At 41.5% G+C, this 21,116-nt stretch overlaps 1 long non-coding RNA gene across 1 annotated transcript; it reads right to left on the minus strand.

The window, feature by feature from the left end:
- Positions 1 to 9,636: 9,636 nt before the first annotated feature.
- LOC102553498 (uncharacterized) lies at positions 9,637 to 19,320 on the minus strand. The gene is made up of 3 exons (XR_015627044.1): positions 19,091 to 19,320; positions 13,186 to 13,325; positions 9,637 to 9,826 (listed from the first exon to the last, which is right to left on the minus strand). It is a non-coding gene; the product is annotated as an uncharacterized LOC102553498 (long non-coding RNA).
- Positions 19,321 to 21,116: the final 1,796 nt, after the last annotated feature.

Genomic DNA, 21,116 nt, shown 5'->3' on the forward strand with positions numbered 1-21,116 from the left:
TCCCTGGGAGCTCTGGGGGGTTCTGGTTGGTTGATATTGTTGTCCTGGGTTGCAAACAAAGCTCCTTCAGTCCTTCCCCTAACTTCTTCATTGGAGTTCTCTTGTTCAGTCTGATGATTGGCTACAAGCATCCGTATCTATATTGGTAAGGCTCTGGCAGAGCTTCTCAGGGGACAGCTCTATCAAGCTTTTGTTAGAAAGCACTTCTCAGCAGCAGCAATAGGGAATAGTGAATCTATTAGAAGAGAAATTGGGAAAGTGCCTCAATCACATTGGCACAGGGAAAAAATTCCTGAACTGAACACCAATGGCCCAGGCTTTAAGATCAACTGTAGACAAATGGGATCTTATAAAATTGAAAAGCTTTGTAAGGCAAAAAAAAAACACTATCATCAGGACAAAATGGCACCCTACACATTGGGAAAAGATTTTTACTAATGCTACATCTGATAGCACACTAATATACAATATATACAAAGAATTCAAGAAGTTAGACTCCAGAGAACCAAATAACCCTATTTAAAAATGGGGTACAGAGGTAAACAAAGAATTCTCAACTGAGGAATCTCAAATGACCGAGAAGCACCTAAAGAAATGCTCAACATCTTTAGTCATCAGAGGAATGCAAATCAAAATGACCCTGAGATCCCACTTCACATCAATTGGAATGACTAAGATCAAAAACTCAGGTGACAGCAGATGCTGGCCAGGATGTGGAGAAAGAGGAACACTCCTACAAGGTTGGTGGGATTGCAAGCTGATACAACTACTCTGGAAGTCAGCCTGGCAGTTCCTCAGAAAATTAGAAATAATTCTACCTCAGGACCCAGTTATACTACTCCTAGGTATATACCCAAAGAATATCCTGCCATGCCACAGGTGCAAGTGTTCCACTATGTTCATAGCAGCCTTATGTATAATAGCCAGAATCAACCCAGATGTCCTTCAACAAAAGAATGGATACAGAAAATGTGGTACATTTACACAATGGAGTACTATTTAGCTATTAAAAACAATGACTTCATGAAATTCTCAGACAAATGGATGAAACTAAAAAATAACATCCTGAATGAGATAACACAGTCACAAAAACACGCACATGGTATGAACTCACTGATAAGTTGCTATTAGGAAAAAAGCTCGGAATACCCATGATACAGACCACATTAAGCTCAAGAAGAAGAAAAAACCAAAGTGTGCAGGCTTCAGTACTACTTAGAAGGGGGAACAAAATAATAACAGGAGGTAGAGGGTGGGGGACTTGGGAGGAAGAGAGGAGGGAGAGAGGAACAAAGAGGGCAGGATCTGGTGTGAGACGACACAGGGGAGATGTACAGAGGATCAGGAAATTGAACAGAGGTTTGTAGCAATGGGAGATGGGGAACTAGGGGTTCCAGCAAGTCCCAGATGCCAGGAAAGCAAGAGGCTCCTAGGATCAAATGGAGATGACATTAGCTGAAATACCCAACAAAGGGGAGAAAGAACCTGTTGAGACCATATCCAGAGCTTAGGCATAGCCCTAGTTGAGAAATGGGACCACCTACCCTTCTTTATAAATTTCCTATTGCCTTACTCTGAGTATTGTTTCCTTTTATGGTTTTAAAGTCCTCTAGACAATTCTCCCTTTAATTTATGTTTGGCCATATGAGCCCATGTGGATCTAAAACAGACAAGTCTTTCTTACAACTATTTCAAATTTTATGTTGCAAGGTTTGATAATACGACTCAAGTAAAATATTTTAATCTGAAATACAGTTGTGGTGTGAACCAACCGATACTGGAGAGGCATAGATCTTATTTTTCATTAGGCAGACAGATTGGAAAGCTTGGGGATTCAGGCACCACTGAGTTGTGACAAGTCTAATGCAAGTAATCTCCTTCCTCCAGTCCCCTCCCCCAGCACGCTTGCTTCCTCTACCTCTCACTCCCTATCTTCTCTTCTTTCCATGTTAGCAGAGTTCTGTAGTCATAGCTCAGACAGTCATTTCAATTACAGTTTCCAGTGAGCCGCACCAAGAACTCAAAGTGAAGAGTAAAGACCACGCTCGGCTGTGCCGTTCTTATTGCTGTATTTTAAGTCATTACCAGTAACTGGAATCGTCTACTTCACTGAACTTTCTAAAGCATGCTCATTACAACACATTCAATGCACATTTGGGGGGAAACGAGTAACCAATTTGCTAAGTTGGTGTGTTTTAATTGGTTGACAATTTGAAAACACATCTGTGGGACCAGCAAAAAGCTAACCCTGCCTAGAGAGGATACAAACAGAATTTTAATTCAACAACACATATTTCATATCTTTTCAGATGAAACCAAGACCAATGAGGGAGTAAGTTCTTTCTGGACACTACGGTCTAACAGTACCTTACCATTTCTTCTCCTCCTCATCCTCCTCTTTTTTCTCCTCCTTCTCCTCCTCCATTTCCCCTTCTCCATTCATCCTCTCACAGGTGCAGTTTGATGGGACAAGCACACAGCTATTGTTCTGACAGACCAGAACCAGCAACTGCAATAACGGTGCTAAGGTTAGACCGGTGTTCCTCCCTGGTCTATGTCACTTTCAGTCAACCTGTTTGCAGCTCTGACCATAACCCTTGAAGTACTGGTCATACTGTTTATTATTTATACACTTCTATGCCCGCTTTCAGCCATTCAATTCCACAATCCTCCCATGTGTCTGCTTTTCGGCAGGCAGTTCAGATAAAATACCACCTTCTTGTAGACATACATACTGTTGTTTTGACATGGTATCCCATGGGCTGGCTCTCTCTCTCTCTCTCTCTCTCTCTCTCTCTCTCTCTCTCTCATTTAAACATTTTACTTCATATGGGCATTGTACATGTTACTGTGTCTGAAAAAATATTTTTATACAAGCACATACAACACATTGTGCAACCTCATTTCCATACTCACTTGCCTTTCCCTTTATCCCCTTCCATTCAGTAACTTAAATCAGTCTTAGAAAAGCAGGTCATGATTCCTTTCACATGTTTTTCTTGTATTTTCTATAGGAACATAAATTATAAAATCACACACACACACACTCTCTCTTTCTCTCTCTCTCTCTCTCTCTCTCTCTCTCTCTCTCTCTCTCTCTCTCTCTCCTGGGATTTTAGATCTCTATTTTTTTTCTCTAATTCATTCCAAAACAGTACTTTAAAACATAACAATCCCAGGACTAAAATGATGACTAAGTGGCAAAAAGGAGCCAGTGCTCTTCCAGAAAACCTGATTTGGTTCCCAGCACCCAAACAAGTGACTCACAAATGGCTGGAACTCCCTAACCCAAAGAAGGAGAACAGTCTTATTGATGTGTATGTGTGTGTGTGTGTGTGTGTGTGTGTGTGTGCGCGCGCGCGCCATAGTCTAGAGTATACATTGGCAGAACTCAGCCTACAGCTGTTCCTCTCAGTTCTCCTTTAATGGCTGGTATTGCATTTATTTGTTAAATGTTGTCTGTTCCTGACTTAAAAATGCCTGAAAACATTTTTTTATTAAGAGATTGGTGAGGGGGTGGGTGAAAACTGGAAATAATTTCTCTTGTGGTAGGCATGAACCAAGAGTCTGTGATAACAGAACTAGATCTATTCTGTCACTGTGACAGAATATCTGGAATAATCAATTTATTGACAGGAATACTTGTTATTCCTCACTTTCTGAGATTTCAGGTCACACATTAAGCCTGTGCATCATGACAGAAGCAAGCAGCTAAGATATTAACCTATGGTAGCTGTAGAAAAAAAGGGCAAACAAGAAAAGACCAAATCACAATGGACCCTTCAAGAGCATGCTGCAGTTAATCAAAACCTCTCCGGGTATTTCCTGTCTCCTAAAACTCCTACCAGCTCTACAGAATCACAGGTAGTGACCAAGTCTTTTATGCATATGCCTTTGTAAGTAATGAGAACTATCTGAGGCTATCAAGAGACAGCAAGCTCCCACACTGATGAGAGATCTCTATAGACATCCTACCGTTCTACTTAAAGCAAGTTAGAATGAAATACATTGAGGTTCAAATATAGTTTGCTTGCTTGCTTGCTTGTTTGTTTGTAAGTCCCTTTCAAATGGCTTTCCAATGAATAAATAGAACAATATCTTTTTCTTTCAAACTCTTTAATCAGGACTGACTCAGCTTCGAAGGTGGAGGCTTCTACTGTCAACACACACATGAGTTTAATAACTGTGACCCACATGCAAGAAGATGAAAACCTACTCCTTCATGAACAGCATGATCCAGATATAAGTACCATACTTTGAATTCCTGCCTCCTAAACTATGAACCAAAGGGAGTTCTTCTATTTTTATCACAAAATACCTAATTTAATTTTTTGTTAATAGCAACAGGTGAATTTTTCCTTGTCTTGTGTATATTTTTTCAGCTTATAATAGAAACTCAGTATAAGATCTGCCTCTTAGCAGATACATAATTGCAATACAATGTTGACATATAGAGCCTCATCATTTCCATGAGGAACCTTTGTCTTCTGTGCATCAGCTCCCTACTTTATTCCAGCAGTCTCCATCCTCCTTCCTGCTTCTGTGAGGTCCACTCTGTTACATTCCTTATGTAATCAGTATTTGCTTTTCTACCATGGCTTATTTCATTTAGTACAACATACCTAAGGGACAACAGGGTGTTTCACGTGGCAATATATCCTTTTAAAATGTCTGATTACATTTGTGTGTGTGTTTGTGTGTGTGTGTGTGTGTGTGTGTGTGTGTGTGTGTGTGTGTGTGTGTGTGTGTGTACTACAGTGTACTACAGTGAGATCAGGCTGTTTCTATATCTTAGCTATTGTAAATGATTGTTTCAGTGAATACAGAGTTACGATCTACTAGATCACAACTTAACGTCCTTTGAATGAAATCTGACAGCTTGGATAGATGGTGTTTCATTGTTACTACTGCTGCTGGTGTTGTTGCTGCTGCTGTTGTTGCTGCTGCTGTTGCTACTTCTGCTATTGTTGCTGCTGTTGTTGCTGTTGCTGCTGCTACTGCTGTTACTGCTGCTACTGTTGTTGCTGCTACTGCTGTTGTTGCTGCTGCTACTGTTGCTGCTGTTGTTGCTGCTATTGCTATTGCTGCTGCAACAACAGCAGCAGTAGTAACAATGAAACACCATTAACCCAAGCTGTCATATTTCTGGGTATTTATCCTGGCCTCAGGCATGGAAGAGGCAGAAGTCACAGGTAATTTTAGCCCATCAGTCAATGACAACAATTCTGTCTCCCTGGCTAAACAAATATAAACACCTTTTCCCAAAAAGGACTGCTTCCAAGTAGTAATGGGCCAAAATGATTGCTGCCTGTAAGATACTGCTGCCTTTTCTCCATGGAGGATAGCATAATTTAGCTCATGGTGGGTTTTATTTTTTTCTTTCAGCCTTCAATGAGAAATAACAGAAAAAAAGTTGCATTACCCAAAAAAGATTAAAAGCACCAGAGAATTGTAAGTATAGCATGAGCCACTATCCTCTGCTGCCTCCACCAAACAGATCCTGGGAATTAATAAGGCAAAGGATCCATCAAGAAGGAGTCCATCGATCTCATTATAACAGAAGAAAGGGGGAGAGGCCTTTGATTTTCCCTCTTCACCTTCCATGCCTTGCTTTGTGCTTTGTGTTCTACCTAGTCCTGTCCACTAACTCCCACTCCATAGCTTTTTATCGTCTCTGCAAAGTGCCCAGAGCCTGCCTTCTCAGGTAAAATACTGCCTGAGCCCAAGTCTCTCTTGTCTCTCTTTCTGGTGTTCGAGATTTGTTCACCAACCTGCCCACCTTAGAATACACTTACTCCACCCTCACAAAAAACTGCTTGATATTTATGAATACAATATTTCCTTGGTCTTCATGTTTATTTATTTGTTTAATAACAATCGTGATATGTACAACTTACTGTGTGTCCACTGATAGCTGTTCATTCCAGCTTGAGGTCAGGAATAGCTTTCCTGTTGTGAACCCTACCCTCGTGATCTCTGTTTGCCAGCCATCACCCCTAGACTACTCTGGCAGCCAGACTTGATCAGACTGAAGGAACCAGGTGTCCTATGACTGTAACAGGCATTCTCAGGCTCCAGAGGTGGGAGAGTGGCTAGGCCCTTCCCTACAGAAAAAAATCCTACCAATAGCTGAATTTGCCACATAATCCCTCTAATCCACCTGCCACAGAAAACTCTGTATAAACCCTGTTTTCTGCTCAGTTTGCTACTGCTTCTTGCCTTCTTCCTGGGCTTTTCCCTCCCAATAAATCTCTTGTGTCAACTTCGTTGTGTGGTATGATTCTGTTGTATTCCTTGGTTCCCACTGCCAGGACACCATTTCCCTCAGAGCTGTAAAACTTTCAAGAGACCCTTGGAAGCACTCCTCACACCAACCTTTTCTCCTTAGATATCAGAACACATAAAAGGGAGACAGTGATAGTAAACATTAGAGGGATCATGAAATAAATTATAGTATGGGAAACTAATCATTTTAAAATAACTTATTTTGAGTATGAAAACAACATAGCACTAAAAGTTATATTTTTATGGGGAAAACTAAAAAATACATATCATCTTACTGGTACATTTTAAACATTCTAAATATGTTTCTAAATTCTCTTCCTTAACCATTCTCTTTGTTGTTGTTTCTTCTTGAATCTTCTAAGAAGATTCGCTGTATATGAGGGAGACACACACAGAACTTGTGCTAACTTGATAGATTGAGTACAAAATCCCCAGAGGCAGAGGTCTTTTGGAAAGCACAGGTATCATACATGGCCACAAGAAGGTGTGGACGAGACTGTGAGGCAGTTGTCGTCAGAACTGTTCACTGACTGTTCCTTAGAATTTTTCACAGAGCTGGCCTCAAGCACTGGCAATCACACCCAAAAGCTGGAAGATGGATCATTTTCCAGTGTGAGCAGTGTGGAAATCCTTGTGCCTCTCATGGGTGAGTGAACTGCCGCTCTCGGGGCTCAAAGGGTTTGCTTAGCATCACAAAGTTGGTGTGTGGAAAACTGGTGCAGTACCTGACACCTGGCACTACTCTGCACTATTCTAGATTGTTCTTCACTGAAAAACTGTAGAAATTTTGACAAGCTCAGGAGGCTTGCTCGCCATTGGCTTTATCTAAATTTACTAATAACAGAACAGATTGGATCTGCTGCAGTCCTGCCAATCATGTGAGCCTTCGGTGATGAAATTCCAGCATCTTCTTGGGCTGACAGACTGGTTTGCCAGTTCCCCCAAGGATTTCTTGTCTTGCTGCCTCAGTAGAGAAAGAAAAATCATAGGTTTTGGAATTCCATCTTTCGGCTCTCAACTGTCTGAAGTAATTCTCTGAACCTTTCATGTTTCTCAGTCTTGAGATTGCTAAAGGTTTGTTATAGCTTCCCCCTACGATTTTCATTTTGAAAGCTTTATCTCTTGGATGCCAGAGTTTAGGAGGTAGAAATGTCCAGGGATGAGTCCAGATGAAAATAATTAGGTCACTGGGAAATAAGAATTAAGGCTTGGCCCAGGAAGTGGGTCAGGTCTCATAGAGGTAGATCACTTCTGGCCAGGGTTGTATAAAGGGCAAGGCCAGCCCCTTCCTGTCACTTGCTCCTGAGCAAATCAAAATGCTTTCTCTTGACCCTCCAGAGTTGGGAGCTGATATGAAGTTATTTCCTTACAATGCCTGTAGACTTCAGTATTTTGCCACAGTCACACAAAATGTACTACATAGTTGTGCTAAGAAAACTCACTCTGGACTTAAAGATTTCAGAGAAAATGGTCCTTTAGGCAATTCCCTCACAATAACTGTGCTGCCATAGTGCAGCTTGTTTGATTCTAAAAAAAATGTTTTTATTAAATGAATTGGTAATTTTTCCGCTATGTATTTTAAAGTTAGACTTTCTATTTAAACTTAAATTACTTTTATGAAATGTATTATTTTTAAGTATAAATGTGCAATTAAAGCATTTCAAATAGATATAGTTTTAGAGATCGGGTCTCACTATGTAGTTCCACCTGGCCTAGAAATCGTTATGTAGACAACCCTGGCCCTGAAGTCACAGTGATTGGTCTACCTTAACTTCCCAAGTACTAGGATTAAAAGTGTGTACCCACACAATGGCTGAAATATTAAGTCTGGTTGTGCCTAATTTAGCCTATTTTGATACACAGTATCATCCTTACCTGGGAGTATAAATAAGGCTTTTATTCCTTAAATAATTTCTTGACAGACATTTTATCACAGATATGAAAAGCAGCTAACTCAGGGTACAGCTTCTCTAACTTTAAGCCCTTCCTTATTCTCACAGACTCCATATATACTCCATATATACTGGATTGCTTGCTCAGAACTCAATGGAGTGCATAATGTAATGCAAGACCTGCCCATAATTTGGCTTCTCCAAATACAGGGCTCCTCCGGTTCAACCACCTCTCTCTCTCTCTCTCTCTCTCTCTCTCTCTCTCTCTCTCTCTCTCTTTCTCTTTCTCTCTTCTAACTGCAGATTTATCTTCACTTTTGTGTTTGGTTCACTCTTCAATACATTCCAGTCAAACAATTTGTCCCTGAAGGAGGCCTGCACTCCACTGATGGTCTAATTCTCGTGTGTTTAGAGCTCCTACTTCTTTGATCCCCAATTTTTGGCACCATTTGGGGAGGCTGTGAGGCATGGCTCTGTCATGAGATTGGGGCTTTGGGGATTATGGATTCTCTTTGCTTTCACTGAAATTCTTTTTTCCTGGCTTTCCAGTCTAAAAACAATCTGCCCACAACCATGACCACCACAGATAGAACCTCTCAGCCACCCTGTCTCCCTCACAGTGACAGACTACCTTGCAATCTGTCATTAAGTTGCTTCTGTCACATAGGCAAGAAAGCAACCAATATATTGCAGAATCAGACAAGTTAAGAAGGATCTTTGGCATTTTGTTTCATACCAGGTCTTTCAACCTAAATCATGCTGCTCAGAAAATTGCTGTAAGGAAGAAAGTGAACTATTTCAACTGGATGGGCTAAACCGAAGTTCATCTTCACCAGGCAATATAGCATGCGGGAGGGTGTTTGGCATGACTTAACTCTGTTACCTCTGTCCTGAAGCTTATATTTTTAGATCAAGAAGATCTGCGGTTCCATTTTGCATGGGGCCTTCCAGGTTATATAGTCAGTCTTGAACTTACACTTGCAGGACTCAGGAGTGCAGCAATGACATAGCTCACCCTGCAGTGTTCAGAGTCAACAGTCACACAGCACAGAGTTGGTCAGCTCCACCCTATCCCTGAAATGGCTCTGGCAAAATCCAGGCAGGAAACAGATTTTTCAAGACAACTGTAGGGGCCTGGCTTAGGTAATGAGGAAGTAGATCAGAACTTAGGCACAGTGTGGGTTCCAGCAGGATTGCCCAGTGGTTGGAGACCTTACCTCAAATGCCTAACTTGGCCCTCTGCCTCTTCTGAAGACATGAGGTGCTATACTATGCACGTATCCACTCACTTGCTTTCTATTTTCATGTAGATCCCCTGCCTCTGCTACGACAGATCCACCAATTAGAACAACCATGCCCACCTCAGACAGTTATTTTGTAGGTAAAATCGTCATAAAATGCCAAAACCAGACCAATTAAATTTCCATATTATCTTTGACAAGTAAGAGACTCAGTCAGGTTTACTAATTTAGTGTTCTTTATTTAATAACTTTCAATGGCAGTTCTCAGATACAAACCCTGAGCCCAAACTGTGTCTTTAGCTTCCATACTGTGACAGGAAAATTCCATAGCTCATGATATGGATATAAAGTAGAAGGCCTCACTGTAACTCCTGGGAAGGGAGGGAACTCCAGTCACTTGCCAGGCACCTTAAGGAAAGAATAATCAGGCACTAGCAGAACAAGCAAGCAGCAAGAGCCCCCAGAAGAAAGATGTCAGTCCTGCTGTTACTGAAGAGAAAGGCAAATTCCCCAGGGACCTAATGCATAAACAGCCCTGTAGCAGCTAAGAGGGAAAAATGATATTCAGTTAACTGATCAGTTGCTGGTTCAGCTTCCTCTGGGTTCACTGCAGGCTAGAAATTTGCCAAGGACTCAGACTGCATGCAGGACACCTCAAGTAATGACAGGAGGCTTCCTGTAGGTGGGTAGACTAGCCTGTCCTTGCCCCAAAAGGCCTGGGGTGGTGACCAGCTAAATGACCCCTGGCAAATTTGACATTCTTGATGAAAATGATCCAGCTCCCTCTTTCATATGGAAGTACAGTGTGTTAAACAGTAAGGCAGTTTGTTATTCTTCTCACCATAAACTTATCAAGTCCCTGTTGGTAATTGGTTCTAATGCTTTGTCTTAATTCAGCTCCCAAGGCTATGCTTCCAGACCTGAGGGATGGAATGACTTCGAATGGTAATAAAGACAAGCCTTAGAGTCAATGACTGGGCAGGAAGATGGGGCGAGACTTTTAGATTGTGCCATCAATGGACTTAGAGAGAGGGGAGAAGGAGAAGAATCACCATGACAAGGAAGCAGAAAGATGAAACTTAACGGCCGCCAACATGTAAGAATCCAGGAGTGGCCCTAGGGGCCACTCCCCCACTGGGTCTCGGGTAGCAGAGATGAAATACAGATTTTAAAAGATTTTTAACTCAGGAACACCAGAGCGGTATGTGCTAGCTGCAGGGAGGTTTAGAAGTGCTCAGCCACTGAGGTAGTTGAGGCATATCAAAATTAGCTGGCATGCATGTCTTTCATTTGAGAATCCACAGAGCTCCTGCGCAGGTGCAGCGCAAGTGATCTGCCAGGAGCCAAAGCAGTTAAAATAATTTCCTGCTGCAAATCTTGCACGGGGATCAAACATAGACTTGATTGAGCAAGGGAGAATTGTTTGTCTCTCTGCCTTTGAAAAATTTTGGTACCGCAGCTAGGAAATGATTTCATTTCCTGGGGTCCATAAGGAGAAAGGGCGTGGTGAGGAGGAAGAGGAATGGACTGAAGCTTAGCAACTGAATAGGAGTCGTGAACAGAGCTCAGAGGAATGCCAAAACGTCATGAGTCGAGCAGGCAAGCACTCTCCACCCTTAACTCTGCCCTAATCTCCACCCACGGGGCAGATTTATCCTCTCTCAGACTCGGTCCCTGGTCGATCATTTTCTCCGTGTGTCTTGCCCCGCTCCTTTCTCACACTTTTTTTCTGTACCCTCCTTAGATTTTTATTTCAATGTTGCTCCCCACAACCTTCCATGTATTCCCAGCAAACTGGCTTTCTTTGAGGCCTTTACGAAGACTGGATTTCCATATTTGAGGACCTCATGGGATCTCAGTAGAATTTCTAAGCCACTGCCTTTCCACCAGTGGTTACAGACTGGCCCATGACTTCTTTGCTGATTTTCTTTCACTAATCTCTGACTAATTCTCCACATGAGTTCAGGAATTTAACCCGAGGCTCAGTCTTTCTCGGTATCACCCTAGATTATGTCTGCATTAACTTGTCTAAAGTCCTGCTATAAACCAAAACTGCAGAAAGTGCTTAAGAGAAAATGGAAAACGAAGATGTCTTTAACCTATACACAAAATGCTGAAAGAATATGCTGAGATGAACGCTTCAAGGATGCATTTTTAGGCCGTTCTGCTCTTTGGTTCAGGGATGACCTCACTAGGTGGACCTCTACTGGGGCTTGGAAATTACCTCACTCACCATCAGTTTGTGTATCTTGGGCAAGGCTCAGCTCTACACAGAGGAGTCCATCAGGTGCCAACCCAACTGACTGGTAAAGGATTGTGCGTCCCTAAGAGACCTGGCTTAAGGTCAGTGATTTCCCTCTCTCCTTCAACTGTGAAACCTAGCACGGGGTCCATAAGAAACATCTTTGCTCCAGTAAACATCCCATCTTTAACTCTACAATTACAAAGCCCTACTTCCTAAGCCGTGAGCTTTGTTCAGCTGTCATTTCTGCACACTAGACTGTAGCTGTTTTGGACTAGTCTAGTCTGAATCTAAGCCCTGATGAGTCCATCGTCCCACCAGGAAGTGGAAAGCTTTTGCTCCCTGCTCAAGTTCTGCATGCCTGGCACTTGCCTGCTGCACTGGAACGTCTCCTTAAGTGTCCAGTTACACGGGAACAACCAGAAAGCTGACTTTGCAATTACCTACTAGGCTCATTCACACAGAAGAACACCTCGCTCAGTTCCTTCATTTAGAATCAAAAGACTTTTTTATGGACTCTTGCCTATCCTTGTGATTTTTTTTTCATTTTATGTCACTGATCTATCCAACTATCTCATGGAAGTAAGAGACTTCTGTTTCACAAGACAAAAATAATTTCAGTGGGTGGAAAATTTATTTTCAATTATTAAAAAACTTTTTTTCTTAGCTGGTAAATAGAAAATCTGGGTAAATAAGCAAACTTCATGATGTCTGTTTCGAACAAGAGGACTACCCCCTCTTTCTCAATTTGAAACAAGGTAGATTTGATGATATGGGAACTGTGCCAGAGTAAGGTGGCCTGAAGGGGGGAGTAGTGTTTTCATGTATGTTGGCCAACTGAATAAAAGTGAAAATATTAATGAATTGTATATTCTTAATTAAAAATAAAATTGAGCCAGTTTTGTGAACTCCCCATGGAAAAACAAGAATGGATACTTGTGTTAGAGTGTATCATGAACAGTGTGTGTTCATCTCCCAGCATCTAATACCCCTATCCGTCCAAAGGCGGCACTGCTGAAGAAGCAGCAATGTTTCTTGTCCCTTAAGTATTTGAAGCTGAAGACTTGGGCTTAGTTTGCTAACTAGATGCATTCGTAGTTTCCCTGTCAACAACTGTTTTTTAAGGTAAAGATTACCTTAGTTAAAACATTAGAAGGTATGTGTCCTGCCTACTTGACACAAGTTAAAGTCAGTTGGGAAAAGGAAATATTCCCAATTGAAAATGGCCCACTAGATTGGCCTGTGAGATTCTGCAGGACATTTACTTCAATAATAACTGATGTGAGAAGGCCCAGCCCACTCTGGATGGTACCACCTTGGGCTGGTAGTCCTGGGTACTATAAGAAAGCAGGTTGAGCAAACTGTGGGGAGCATGCCAGTAAGTCGCTCTCCTCTCTGGCTTCTTCTTCTGTCCTGCCTTGAGTTTCTGATCTGACTTCCTTCACAGATGTTCTGTGACCTGAGAGTTGTAACCTGAAATCAACCTGTCCCAAGTTGGTTTGGGTCACATCAATAGAAATCTTACCTGTTTTAAGTGAAGGTCTCTGTGATTGCTGGAGACTGGACAATGCTCTGTAAAGTGTACCAGAGACATCTCCATAGGCTAGCAGCTGTGGTTCCTTGGCCATGAGAATAGGCATTGCTGGGAGGAAGCAGCAGACCAGCCTGTGAGACACAAAGCACTCTTCATAGACTGTCTGCTCAATTAAAGTATAGGCAGCTTTCCTCCTGTCTGTGGACTCTTACAACCCTCCCTTAGGCCATTTACATTAGAAAACATTTAATTGTGTGTTGATTTTCTGCCTTTTGAACTGTTCATTGCCTCTCAGTATCTTGCCTTTGTTATAACTCAGAAATGTCTTTTCCAAAGACTTGAAAGTTGGAACAATAATTATCAAGATAGGGTTCCTTATCTTATCTACAGGTATGTAGGAACCCAGCTCCAAGAGAAAACTACCAAACACAGAAGGCCAGGCCACACTGAGCAACCTTCTGTCAAATGTCTTCCAGTGACTGCCCATTGGCACATCCTGCTCTCTCTTTGGAGTCCATTGTCTTCCCTATTGCACTAGATTTGATTGATACTGCAGGAGTTAAGTCTTGCAAAAAGGTGTTGACTTCAGTTCCTCAAGTGGTCTACCTTCCATTTGGTAATTTCTTTTTACAAGAGAGCCTTTAGCAACTACTCTTTACTTCCTTAGTGATCTCCCTCATGTCATTAAGTCCGTAGTGTACCTAAGTGAGTCAAGCACACCTGACCACTATTTTTGCCTTTAGTTTTCTAAAGGAGCATTCTTTGTGAATTCGGTTTTCACTTTCAGTCTCTATTGGTCCTTCTCATGCCCCCATGCTGAATTTCTATCTCATTGTGGACCTGCTCCTGTCCTCTGTACACATTCCTGTCTGGGAAAAAAGTCTCTTGCTCTGAAATGAAATATTTTACATGAGATTGCCCCAGGGGCTCTTCCACATACATCTGGGCACTTGTGTGCATGCCAAGGCTGTACTTGAAACAGATTCCACTATCTGAAGTAAAAGATTGAGTCTGTAGAGAGTGCCTTCATTAAGCAGGTGGCTGACTTATGATGAACCCTGTCATTTATAGAAATGTTGCCTAGCACCCAAGAAAGGTCCATTTGGTAGAAAGACAAATGTATTATAAATATGTAGGGCCCAAACTTCTAGCTGTGTACAAAACCCAATGATACCAGTTGCCTAACTGGTCTGGTCAATACTATTTTAGCCTCCTTTGCAGTTGGTTGTCAATCTTAACTAAAGGCTCACCTAAGGCTTATGAATGAAAGGATGCACCACAGTTCTCCACACCATTTCCTCAAGATCTCAGCCCCACCAGCTACACCTGAACCTTCAGGATGGAAGAACAATACAAAAAGCTTTGAGGTTGACTTAATTCAGTGAGAGAATGCTTAGTCCCAGGATGATCTTGAAAGACCCACCCCATGAGTCTTAAATCAGAGCTGCAACAGGCTTGAACGAGCCCAGGCACGCCCAGATACCTAGGGCCGAGTCACCGTTAAAACTAACAGACCATAAAAGGAAAGGAATACAGAACAGACTAGGAGTACCGGATCTGGCAGGAAGGGATAAACCCCCAACCCCCGACATTCAGGACGTCCCAGCCCGCACGTACTCTTTTACCATGTTACAACCTCATTCGAATATGATTCAAACCTGCCAATGTGTGTAGCTATACCTTATTTATTACCTCATCATGTGAAATAACCAATCACATGTGAACATGTCTATATGCCTCGTTTAAATCCACCAATCCCCGTAACTACGCATCTGCTTCTGTACGCCCGCTTCTGCTTCCCCAAACCCTATAAAAGCCCCATGCTGGAGCTGCTGGGCGCGCAAGTCCTCTGAAGAGACTGTGTGCCCGCAGGTACCTGTGTTTTCCAATAAACCCTCTTGCTGATTGCATCCGAGTGGACTCGGCTCGGTCATTGGGCGCTTGGGGTCTCCTCCTGAGGGAAAGGTCCTCTCCGGAGGTCTTTCAATCTCAGAACAGAGAACCTTCAACCACCTTGAACTATTCATTTCTAAACAGACACAGTAGGATAAAAACAAAGTTTTCTATGCTTGAAGTCACTAATATCTTCTATACAATAAGTAAAGATATCTGTGGTCATCTGAGACTGGATTTTGGATAGACATGATAAAAACAGGCAACTCTGCCCATCAATAGTATACAGAACTTGAAAAGAATAAAGACATCCATTTGAGGACCTGCTAATTGATGGTAAACTATGTGCCAGCCTGCCTATCCCAGGCACTACATCCATCACATGGATTCTCTATATCTTGGAAGGTCCTGGGCTAGTTTGTTTGCAAGGGGAATCTGTCAAGAAGACTGGATCATTTGAAAGGGATGGAGTGAGGTGACTGCTGCATAATTGCTGCTCAAAGGCAAATCAATAGAGCTGTGAAAAATCAAGGTGGTTCAGTTCAACCCACTTCCACATTCCCCCTGCTCACAAAACAGAAAATCCTGAACTGAATGAAAATTCCATGTGGTTCCCACTTTTGTCAGAACACTTTCCTTGACTTCTTCACAAGTTCACTAACCAATGGAAGCTTCAGTGGGTGAGCATATGGGTATAGAAGAGAGAAAACCATTCCAGCCATTGATATGTTCTTACCAATTTAGTAACTTAAATGTTGAGATAAATATCAATATTTTGAAGGAGAAAAATAATGATGAAGAGGAAGCATAATTTCTACTCCATGGCTACAGTAAATGATAAAAACATGGATTGGTTTAATGATAAAACTAATTTAAATGTAAGTATTCATATGTAATGATTTGAGAAAAAGAAACTTCACTATTTAGGCAATCACTTCTGGTTCTCCAGCAGTACCTGTAGGGATTCCTCTTGATATTGCCCTAATGATGTCCTTTTGGTTGTTTTGGTGTTTTAGAAACCACATCGTACTTGTAGTTGATTAAACCACTCTAATCTCCCCCAAAGGTAGAGCAGCATGAGATCCTCAGTACCCCCAATGCTCTGGATTTTCAAATGAAACACACACACATACACACACACACACACACACACACACACACACACACACACACACTATATTTAATATGCCTTAATCAGTTCAATGGCTGGGCCATTCCCAAACTTCCACATTACTAGCAACTCCCCTCCAATACTCCTGAGTTACTACTTACTAAAATCCATATTTAATCTTTGCTACCCTAGACCCAATGGGAGGCCCCCAGAGCCACCTTCCCCAACTCTTACATGATTGGTATACTTTTTCTTCTGTTGCTTTCAAGCCTGGATCTTATCTCTTTCCTGGCAAGGCAAACCTTCTTTCTCTCTCTACTTCATTTCTTGCTGAGGAATGTTAAAAGTCCCACCTCTGTCTCCCTACCCAGCAACTTTATTTACCAATCAAAGCCAACTGAGGGCAGGAACCCTTAGCATCTTACATGCAAACCTGTGAATCCCTGTAGCACTAAAACTAAATAAGGTTTCTTTTTATCCCGAACTAGTGCTAGCACTGTAGGGACACATGGCATCTGTAGGATAGTTTCATCACAGTCAACATAGCATCTCACCTGCTAGGCTCCATCCCATATCACACTGCCAATGGCTACTCTCTGAGCCTGACAACAATCTGTCTACCCATCCAGTTCCCAAGGCAGGTTGCTACCATGCCAGACATACACATCCTAATTCTGTGGCGGGCCCAGTGTCCTGCCACCACACACTATTTTGAATTCAATTAAATCACCACCAGAAAGAAGACACAGCAAAATAAGCTCTGATCTAATTGATGAGATATACTTGCCCACCGAGATAAGTTATAGTTTGTTCATCTAGACACACAAATCCTGTACACATTCATCCCTTAAGAATAGTCATAACAACCTGTAGATGTGCAGAAATCTTAACATCTGCTGTCATGTTCCCTCAGCTGCTCTCCTCTTGCTCCAGTCTCCTCCTCCTCTAAAACTTTTCTCCTGCCCATCTTTCCTTCTCGTCCAATGACAGACCTCATTCTATCCTGTACCTGCCTTCACCTGCATAATGACATCAACCTACAAATTCCATGTAATTCTGGGAAACAAATTAACATAATATAAGCAATAAACCAAATCTACAATATCATATGTATACAAATACACATAAACACATGTAAATATACTATATATGTACACCTGCACACATACCACACATACATGCACATATGTAAACAAACACACTACATGGATGCCTGTTCACACACACACACACACACACACACACACACACACACACACAGTTTCTGTGACCATCAGGTCCCAGAAGGAGGATGTAGAAGAAAGTCCTCTTGAGCAGGACCTTATCTTGGAAATGGAAGGAACCCAGAAGCCTGAAGCTCCTCTCATACTTACAACACAACTTTCTACAAGGCCTTGATTTGGCAGAAGAAAAATGATCTCACTCAGAGAAATGGCTACTTTGCACTGGTACCAGAATTTATTTGTTAAAAATCAAGATCAATAAAGTCTTGTGTCATAGCAGATGCTCTGTAAAGTAAGCTTTCGCTGGTTTACTTTCTTTCCTCCCCATCCCCTTCCTTTGTCCCTTCTTCCTTTACCTTTCCTCATGAGATAACTATATATATGTAACAGAACATGCCTGTTCGCTCAGACATAATGTTAGCGATCAGTGGAACCACACTGTTTTTCATGGGAGTAATGGAAAAAAAATAAGGTAACTTTATCCACAGGTTAATCAAGCAGACTCACAGTCATTTTACTGACTAAAAATTGTGCTCAGGGACATAATCAAAGGCCCACATGTCCCTGCCACCATCTTATCATCTGTAGCTTAACCGCCTCTCAGAGGGGTTCACTCTTATTTGAAGAAAAGGGGTTAAAACCTCTGTCCACCCCTCCTCCTCTCCCAAGCAAATCAAAGCGGTATACAAGTGTGGCTGGTAGCACTGCCATGCCCCCACTCTCTCATTCTTTTCTGGCTCCCCCAAGACTTCTCTCAGGACTTTTCCTAGAGTGGGCTGTGTCTAGGGTCCTAGCAAACTTTGTCTCTCAGGGTCTATCTCATTGCTTGCCTCTGATCTGTGGTAGAATTCAAGACTTGTCTTCCTCCCTATCAGCAAGAAGTAAAATTTCAGATTTCACAGTAGTCAGTTAAAAGTGACTTAGCGTAGTTAAGTGAGGAAAACAAAATCTTCCCTATGTTCCAAATTCTCATTAAAGTTTATTCTTTTAAAGAAATAGAATCTGCAATTAATGATAAACACCATGACCCCTCTGTTTGCCTTCGTTGTGCTCATGTCTCTTTTACGAGCTTGCCGTCATTCTCTAAGTCAAGCTCTAGACCTTCCTTGCCCTCCATTCTAGTTACTGCCTCATTAGTTCCTTTTAAAAAATCCCATCTTTAATAAGTCATTCAAATTCTCACCTCAGATTTTATTCCTTGGAGGAAATTCTAACGTAAAACTATAATCTAAGTATATATGATGTTTACCAAATTATACTTGAATTATTTATCCTCAAAAAAATCATTGAAGAAAAAAATGTTACTGAATTACAATTTTGTGATAAAGAAAGCAGACTGGATTCAACTTCCAATAGAATCTAATGTCTCTAAAACGCTCACTCCAGTAAACTACAAATGGAAAAATGGTATCAGATCAGAATAAATCACAAAATAAACTCATTGTAAGTGAAATTGGAAGTTAAGAGGAGATTTTTCTCACAGTGAAGGATAAGGGTTTCTAAATTGAAGAAATCCAAAGTTTGCTCAGATTTATGTTTAAATTTACCTTCACACTGAGTCTCATCTTCACGAAAAGACTCCTAAGTTTTCAGAGCAAAACTGAGCTCTATGCAAAAGTCCCAAAGTCAGAATAAGCTCATATTTCTAAACAGCATTCCAAATACTCACCAAATACCTAAAAGCACTGGTAGCCATCTTCCAGTTAAAAATTCTGTAGCCATTCACACATTAAGTCAGACATTAGGATTCAAGCTTACTGAGTAGTAGACTGCCTCAAAAGAATGCCCCTGAGTCCTTTCTCACAAATCTGAAAAAGAATGTGCTCTTCCCTAGAAGATAAGGAAGACCATGGAATGGGGCAGATGATACTGGGAACAGGAACTCCACAGGCAGAAGAGAGAAACATGATTATTACAAGGACATCCCTGCACAAAAGTTGGACCGAAGCCCAGAAAGAAACTAGGTCAGGTTGAAATGGGTCGGCAGGTGGCTTTGGGGATGGAAAATTTTATAGAAAACTGGACATTTATGAACATCCTGAGAGAAGATTTAGACACTTGGCAAAGAAATTTGGGTTGGATGACATGTAGAAAAATAAAGCTGACCAGAAAGACCAAAGAGAATTCATTTACACAAAGGAAAATATCTCTTAGTGAAAAGTACTACTAACAATGTAAACACAATGAATGGGGGTGGGTTGGGGGTGGACATAAATGCATGTGAGTTCGTGGTGGCTAGAGGCCAACATGTGTATTCCTCTCTTGTTCAGATTTCCCCCTCCTTTTTTTTCTTTACTTTTGAGACAGTCTCTCTCACTGAATCTGCCTTTATCTGCCTTCCACCACTGGTGCCAAAGATACTGCTTTTAATACCTGACTTTTATATGTGCACTGTGTATCTAAGTTGGATCCTCTTTTTAATTATATCGGTTGTAATGAGATTCCTTACAACCAAGTTTCTGAATAGACATTTAAAAATTACATGAAAAAATATTTAGCTCAGAACTGATCTACCAGCTCTGGTACTGTGGATGAGTACATCCCAACCCTCTGACACTCAGTTCGTTGTAGGCAGACTATTAAAACATCAAAAATCTCAGGGAAAGGAAGCCAGGGGAACAGTTCAATCTGTAAAATTCTTGTTTCACAAGTACAACAATTTGAGTTTTATCAGATATTAAAGTGGCAGGCAGGAATAGTGGTGTATGCTTGCAATTCCATTGCCCTGAGAAAAGATGAAAAAGATGAGAAAAAAATGGTGACTAACACCTGAGAAGAAATTAAACCCTGCATTCAAAGACTACACATATACCCCACACACCTAAGATGTGCTCAGATGACGTGCTCGTTCGTGGGACTGCCCTGTGAAAGAAGGCAGTGGTCGGTGTGGTATGTCAAGGTATACAAACATACTCATTAGCTACACTGTGAGAATGAGAGGAGATGTGGATGCAAATCTCCTCAATAGTCAGTGTCTCAAGACTGAAGTCTGGTGGGCTGATGAGGGGTGGAGTCTTGTAATAGACTGATTGTTCTATATCTTTTTTTAAAAAATGCAATATACATGTGTATAAATATGCCAGTATATGGCACACTAGTTGGCAGTAAAAAAGCCTGTCACACACAACTGCTTGGTGAGGTGGGTGATGATGCATTGGACAGGAAAATTGTACAAATACAAAGAGCCAGAATGGAGATGAAAAATGTGTGTCAGTATCAGTTAAAGAGAGCTTAACGTGAAACACGCGGCGAAACACGGCGGCTAGCGCTAGTGCTATTATGACTGATGAATGCTCATTTGAATTATGTTTTTAAGAAGGACAATTTATTCACTCAACAAACATATATACTCCCTGATTATAAATTGTCTCAATTAATGGAAGAAAATAAAACCACTTATTCATATAGGGTAGGGTGGGCAAGCTTCAGAGGATCTGAAATTACCTAGCAGACAAATTGCCAGGCATATCCATGAGGGGCTCTTTCGATTAGCCAATGGGCACTCCTTGAAGGATTATCTTGAGTAGGATAACTGAGGTGGGGGAACTCGCCCTAATTATGGGTGCTAGTGATCTAGCATTCCCTGGGATTGGGTACTGGACTGTATAAAAAGGAGAGAGCTAACCAGCTCTGAGTATTCCTCATCCTCTGCTTCCTGACCGAATACCACATGAACATCTCACACTAGGACATTC

Source organism: Rattus norvegicus, chromosome 8 (genome assembly GCF_021556685.1).
Source record: "Rattus norvegicus strain SHRSP/BbbUtx chromosome 8, alternate assembly SHRSP_T2T, whole genome shotgun sequence".
In the NCBI taxonomy this organism is placed as follows: domain Eukaryota; kingdom Metazoa; phylum Chordata; class Mammalia; order Rodentia; family Muridae; genus Rattus; species Rattus norvegicus.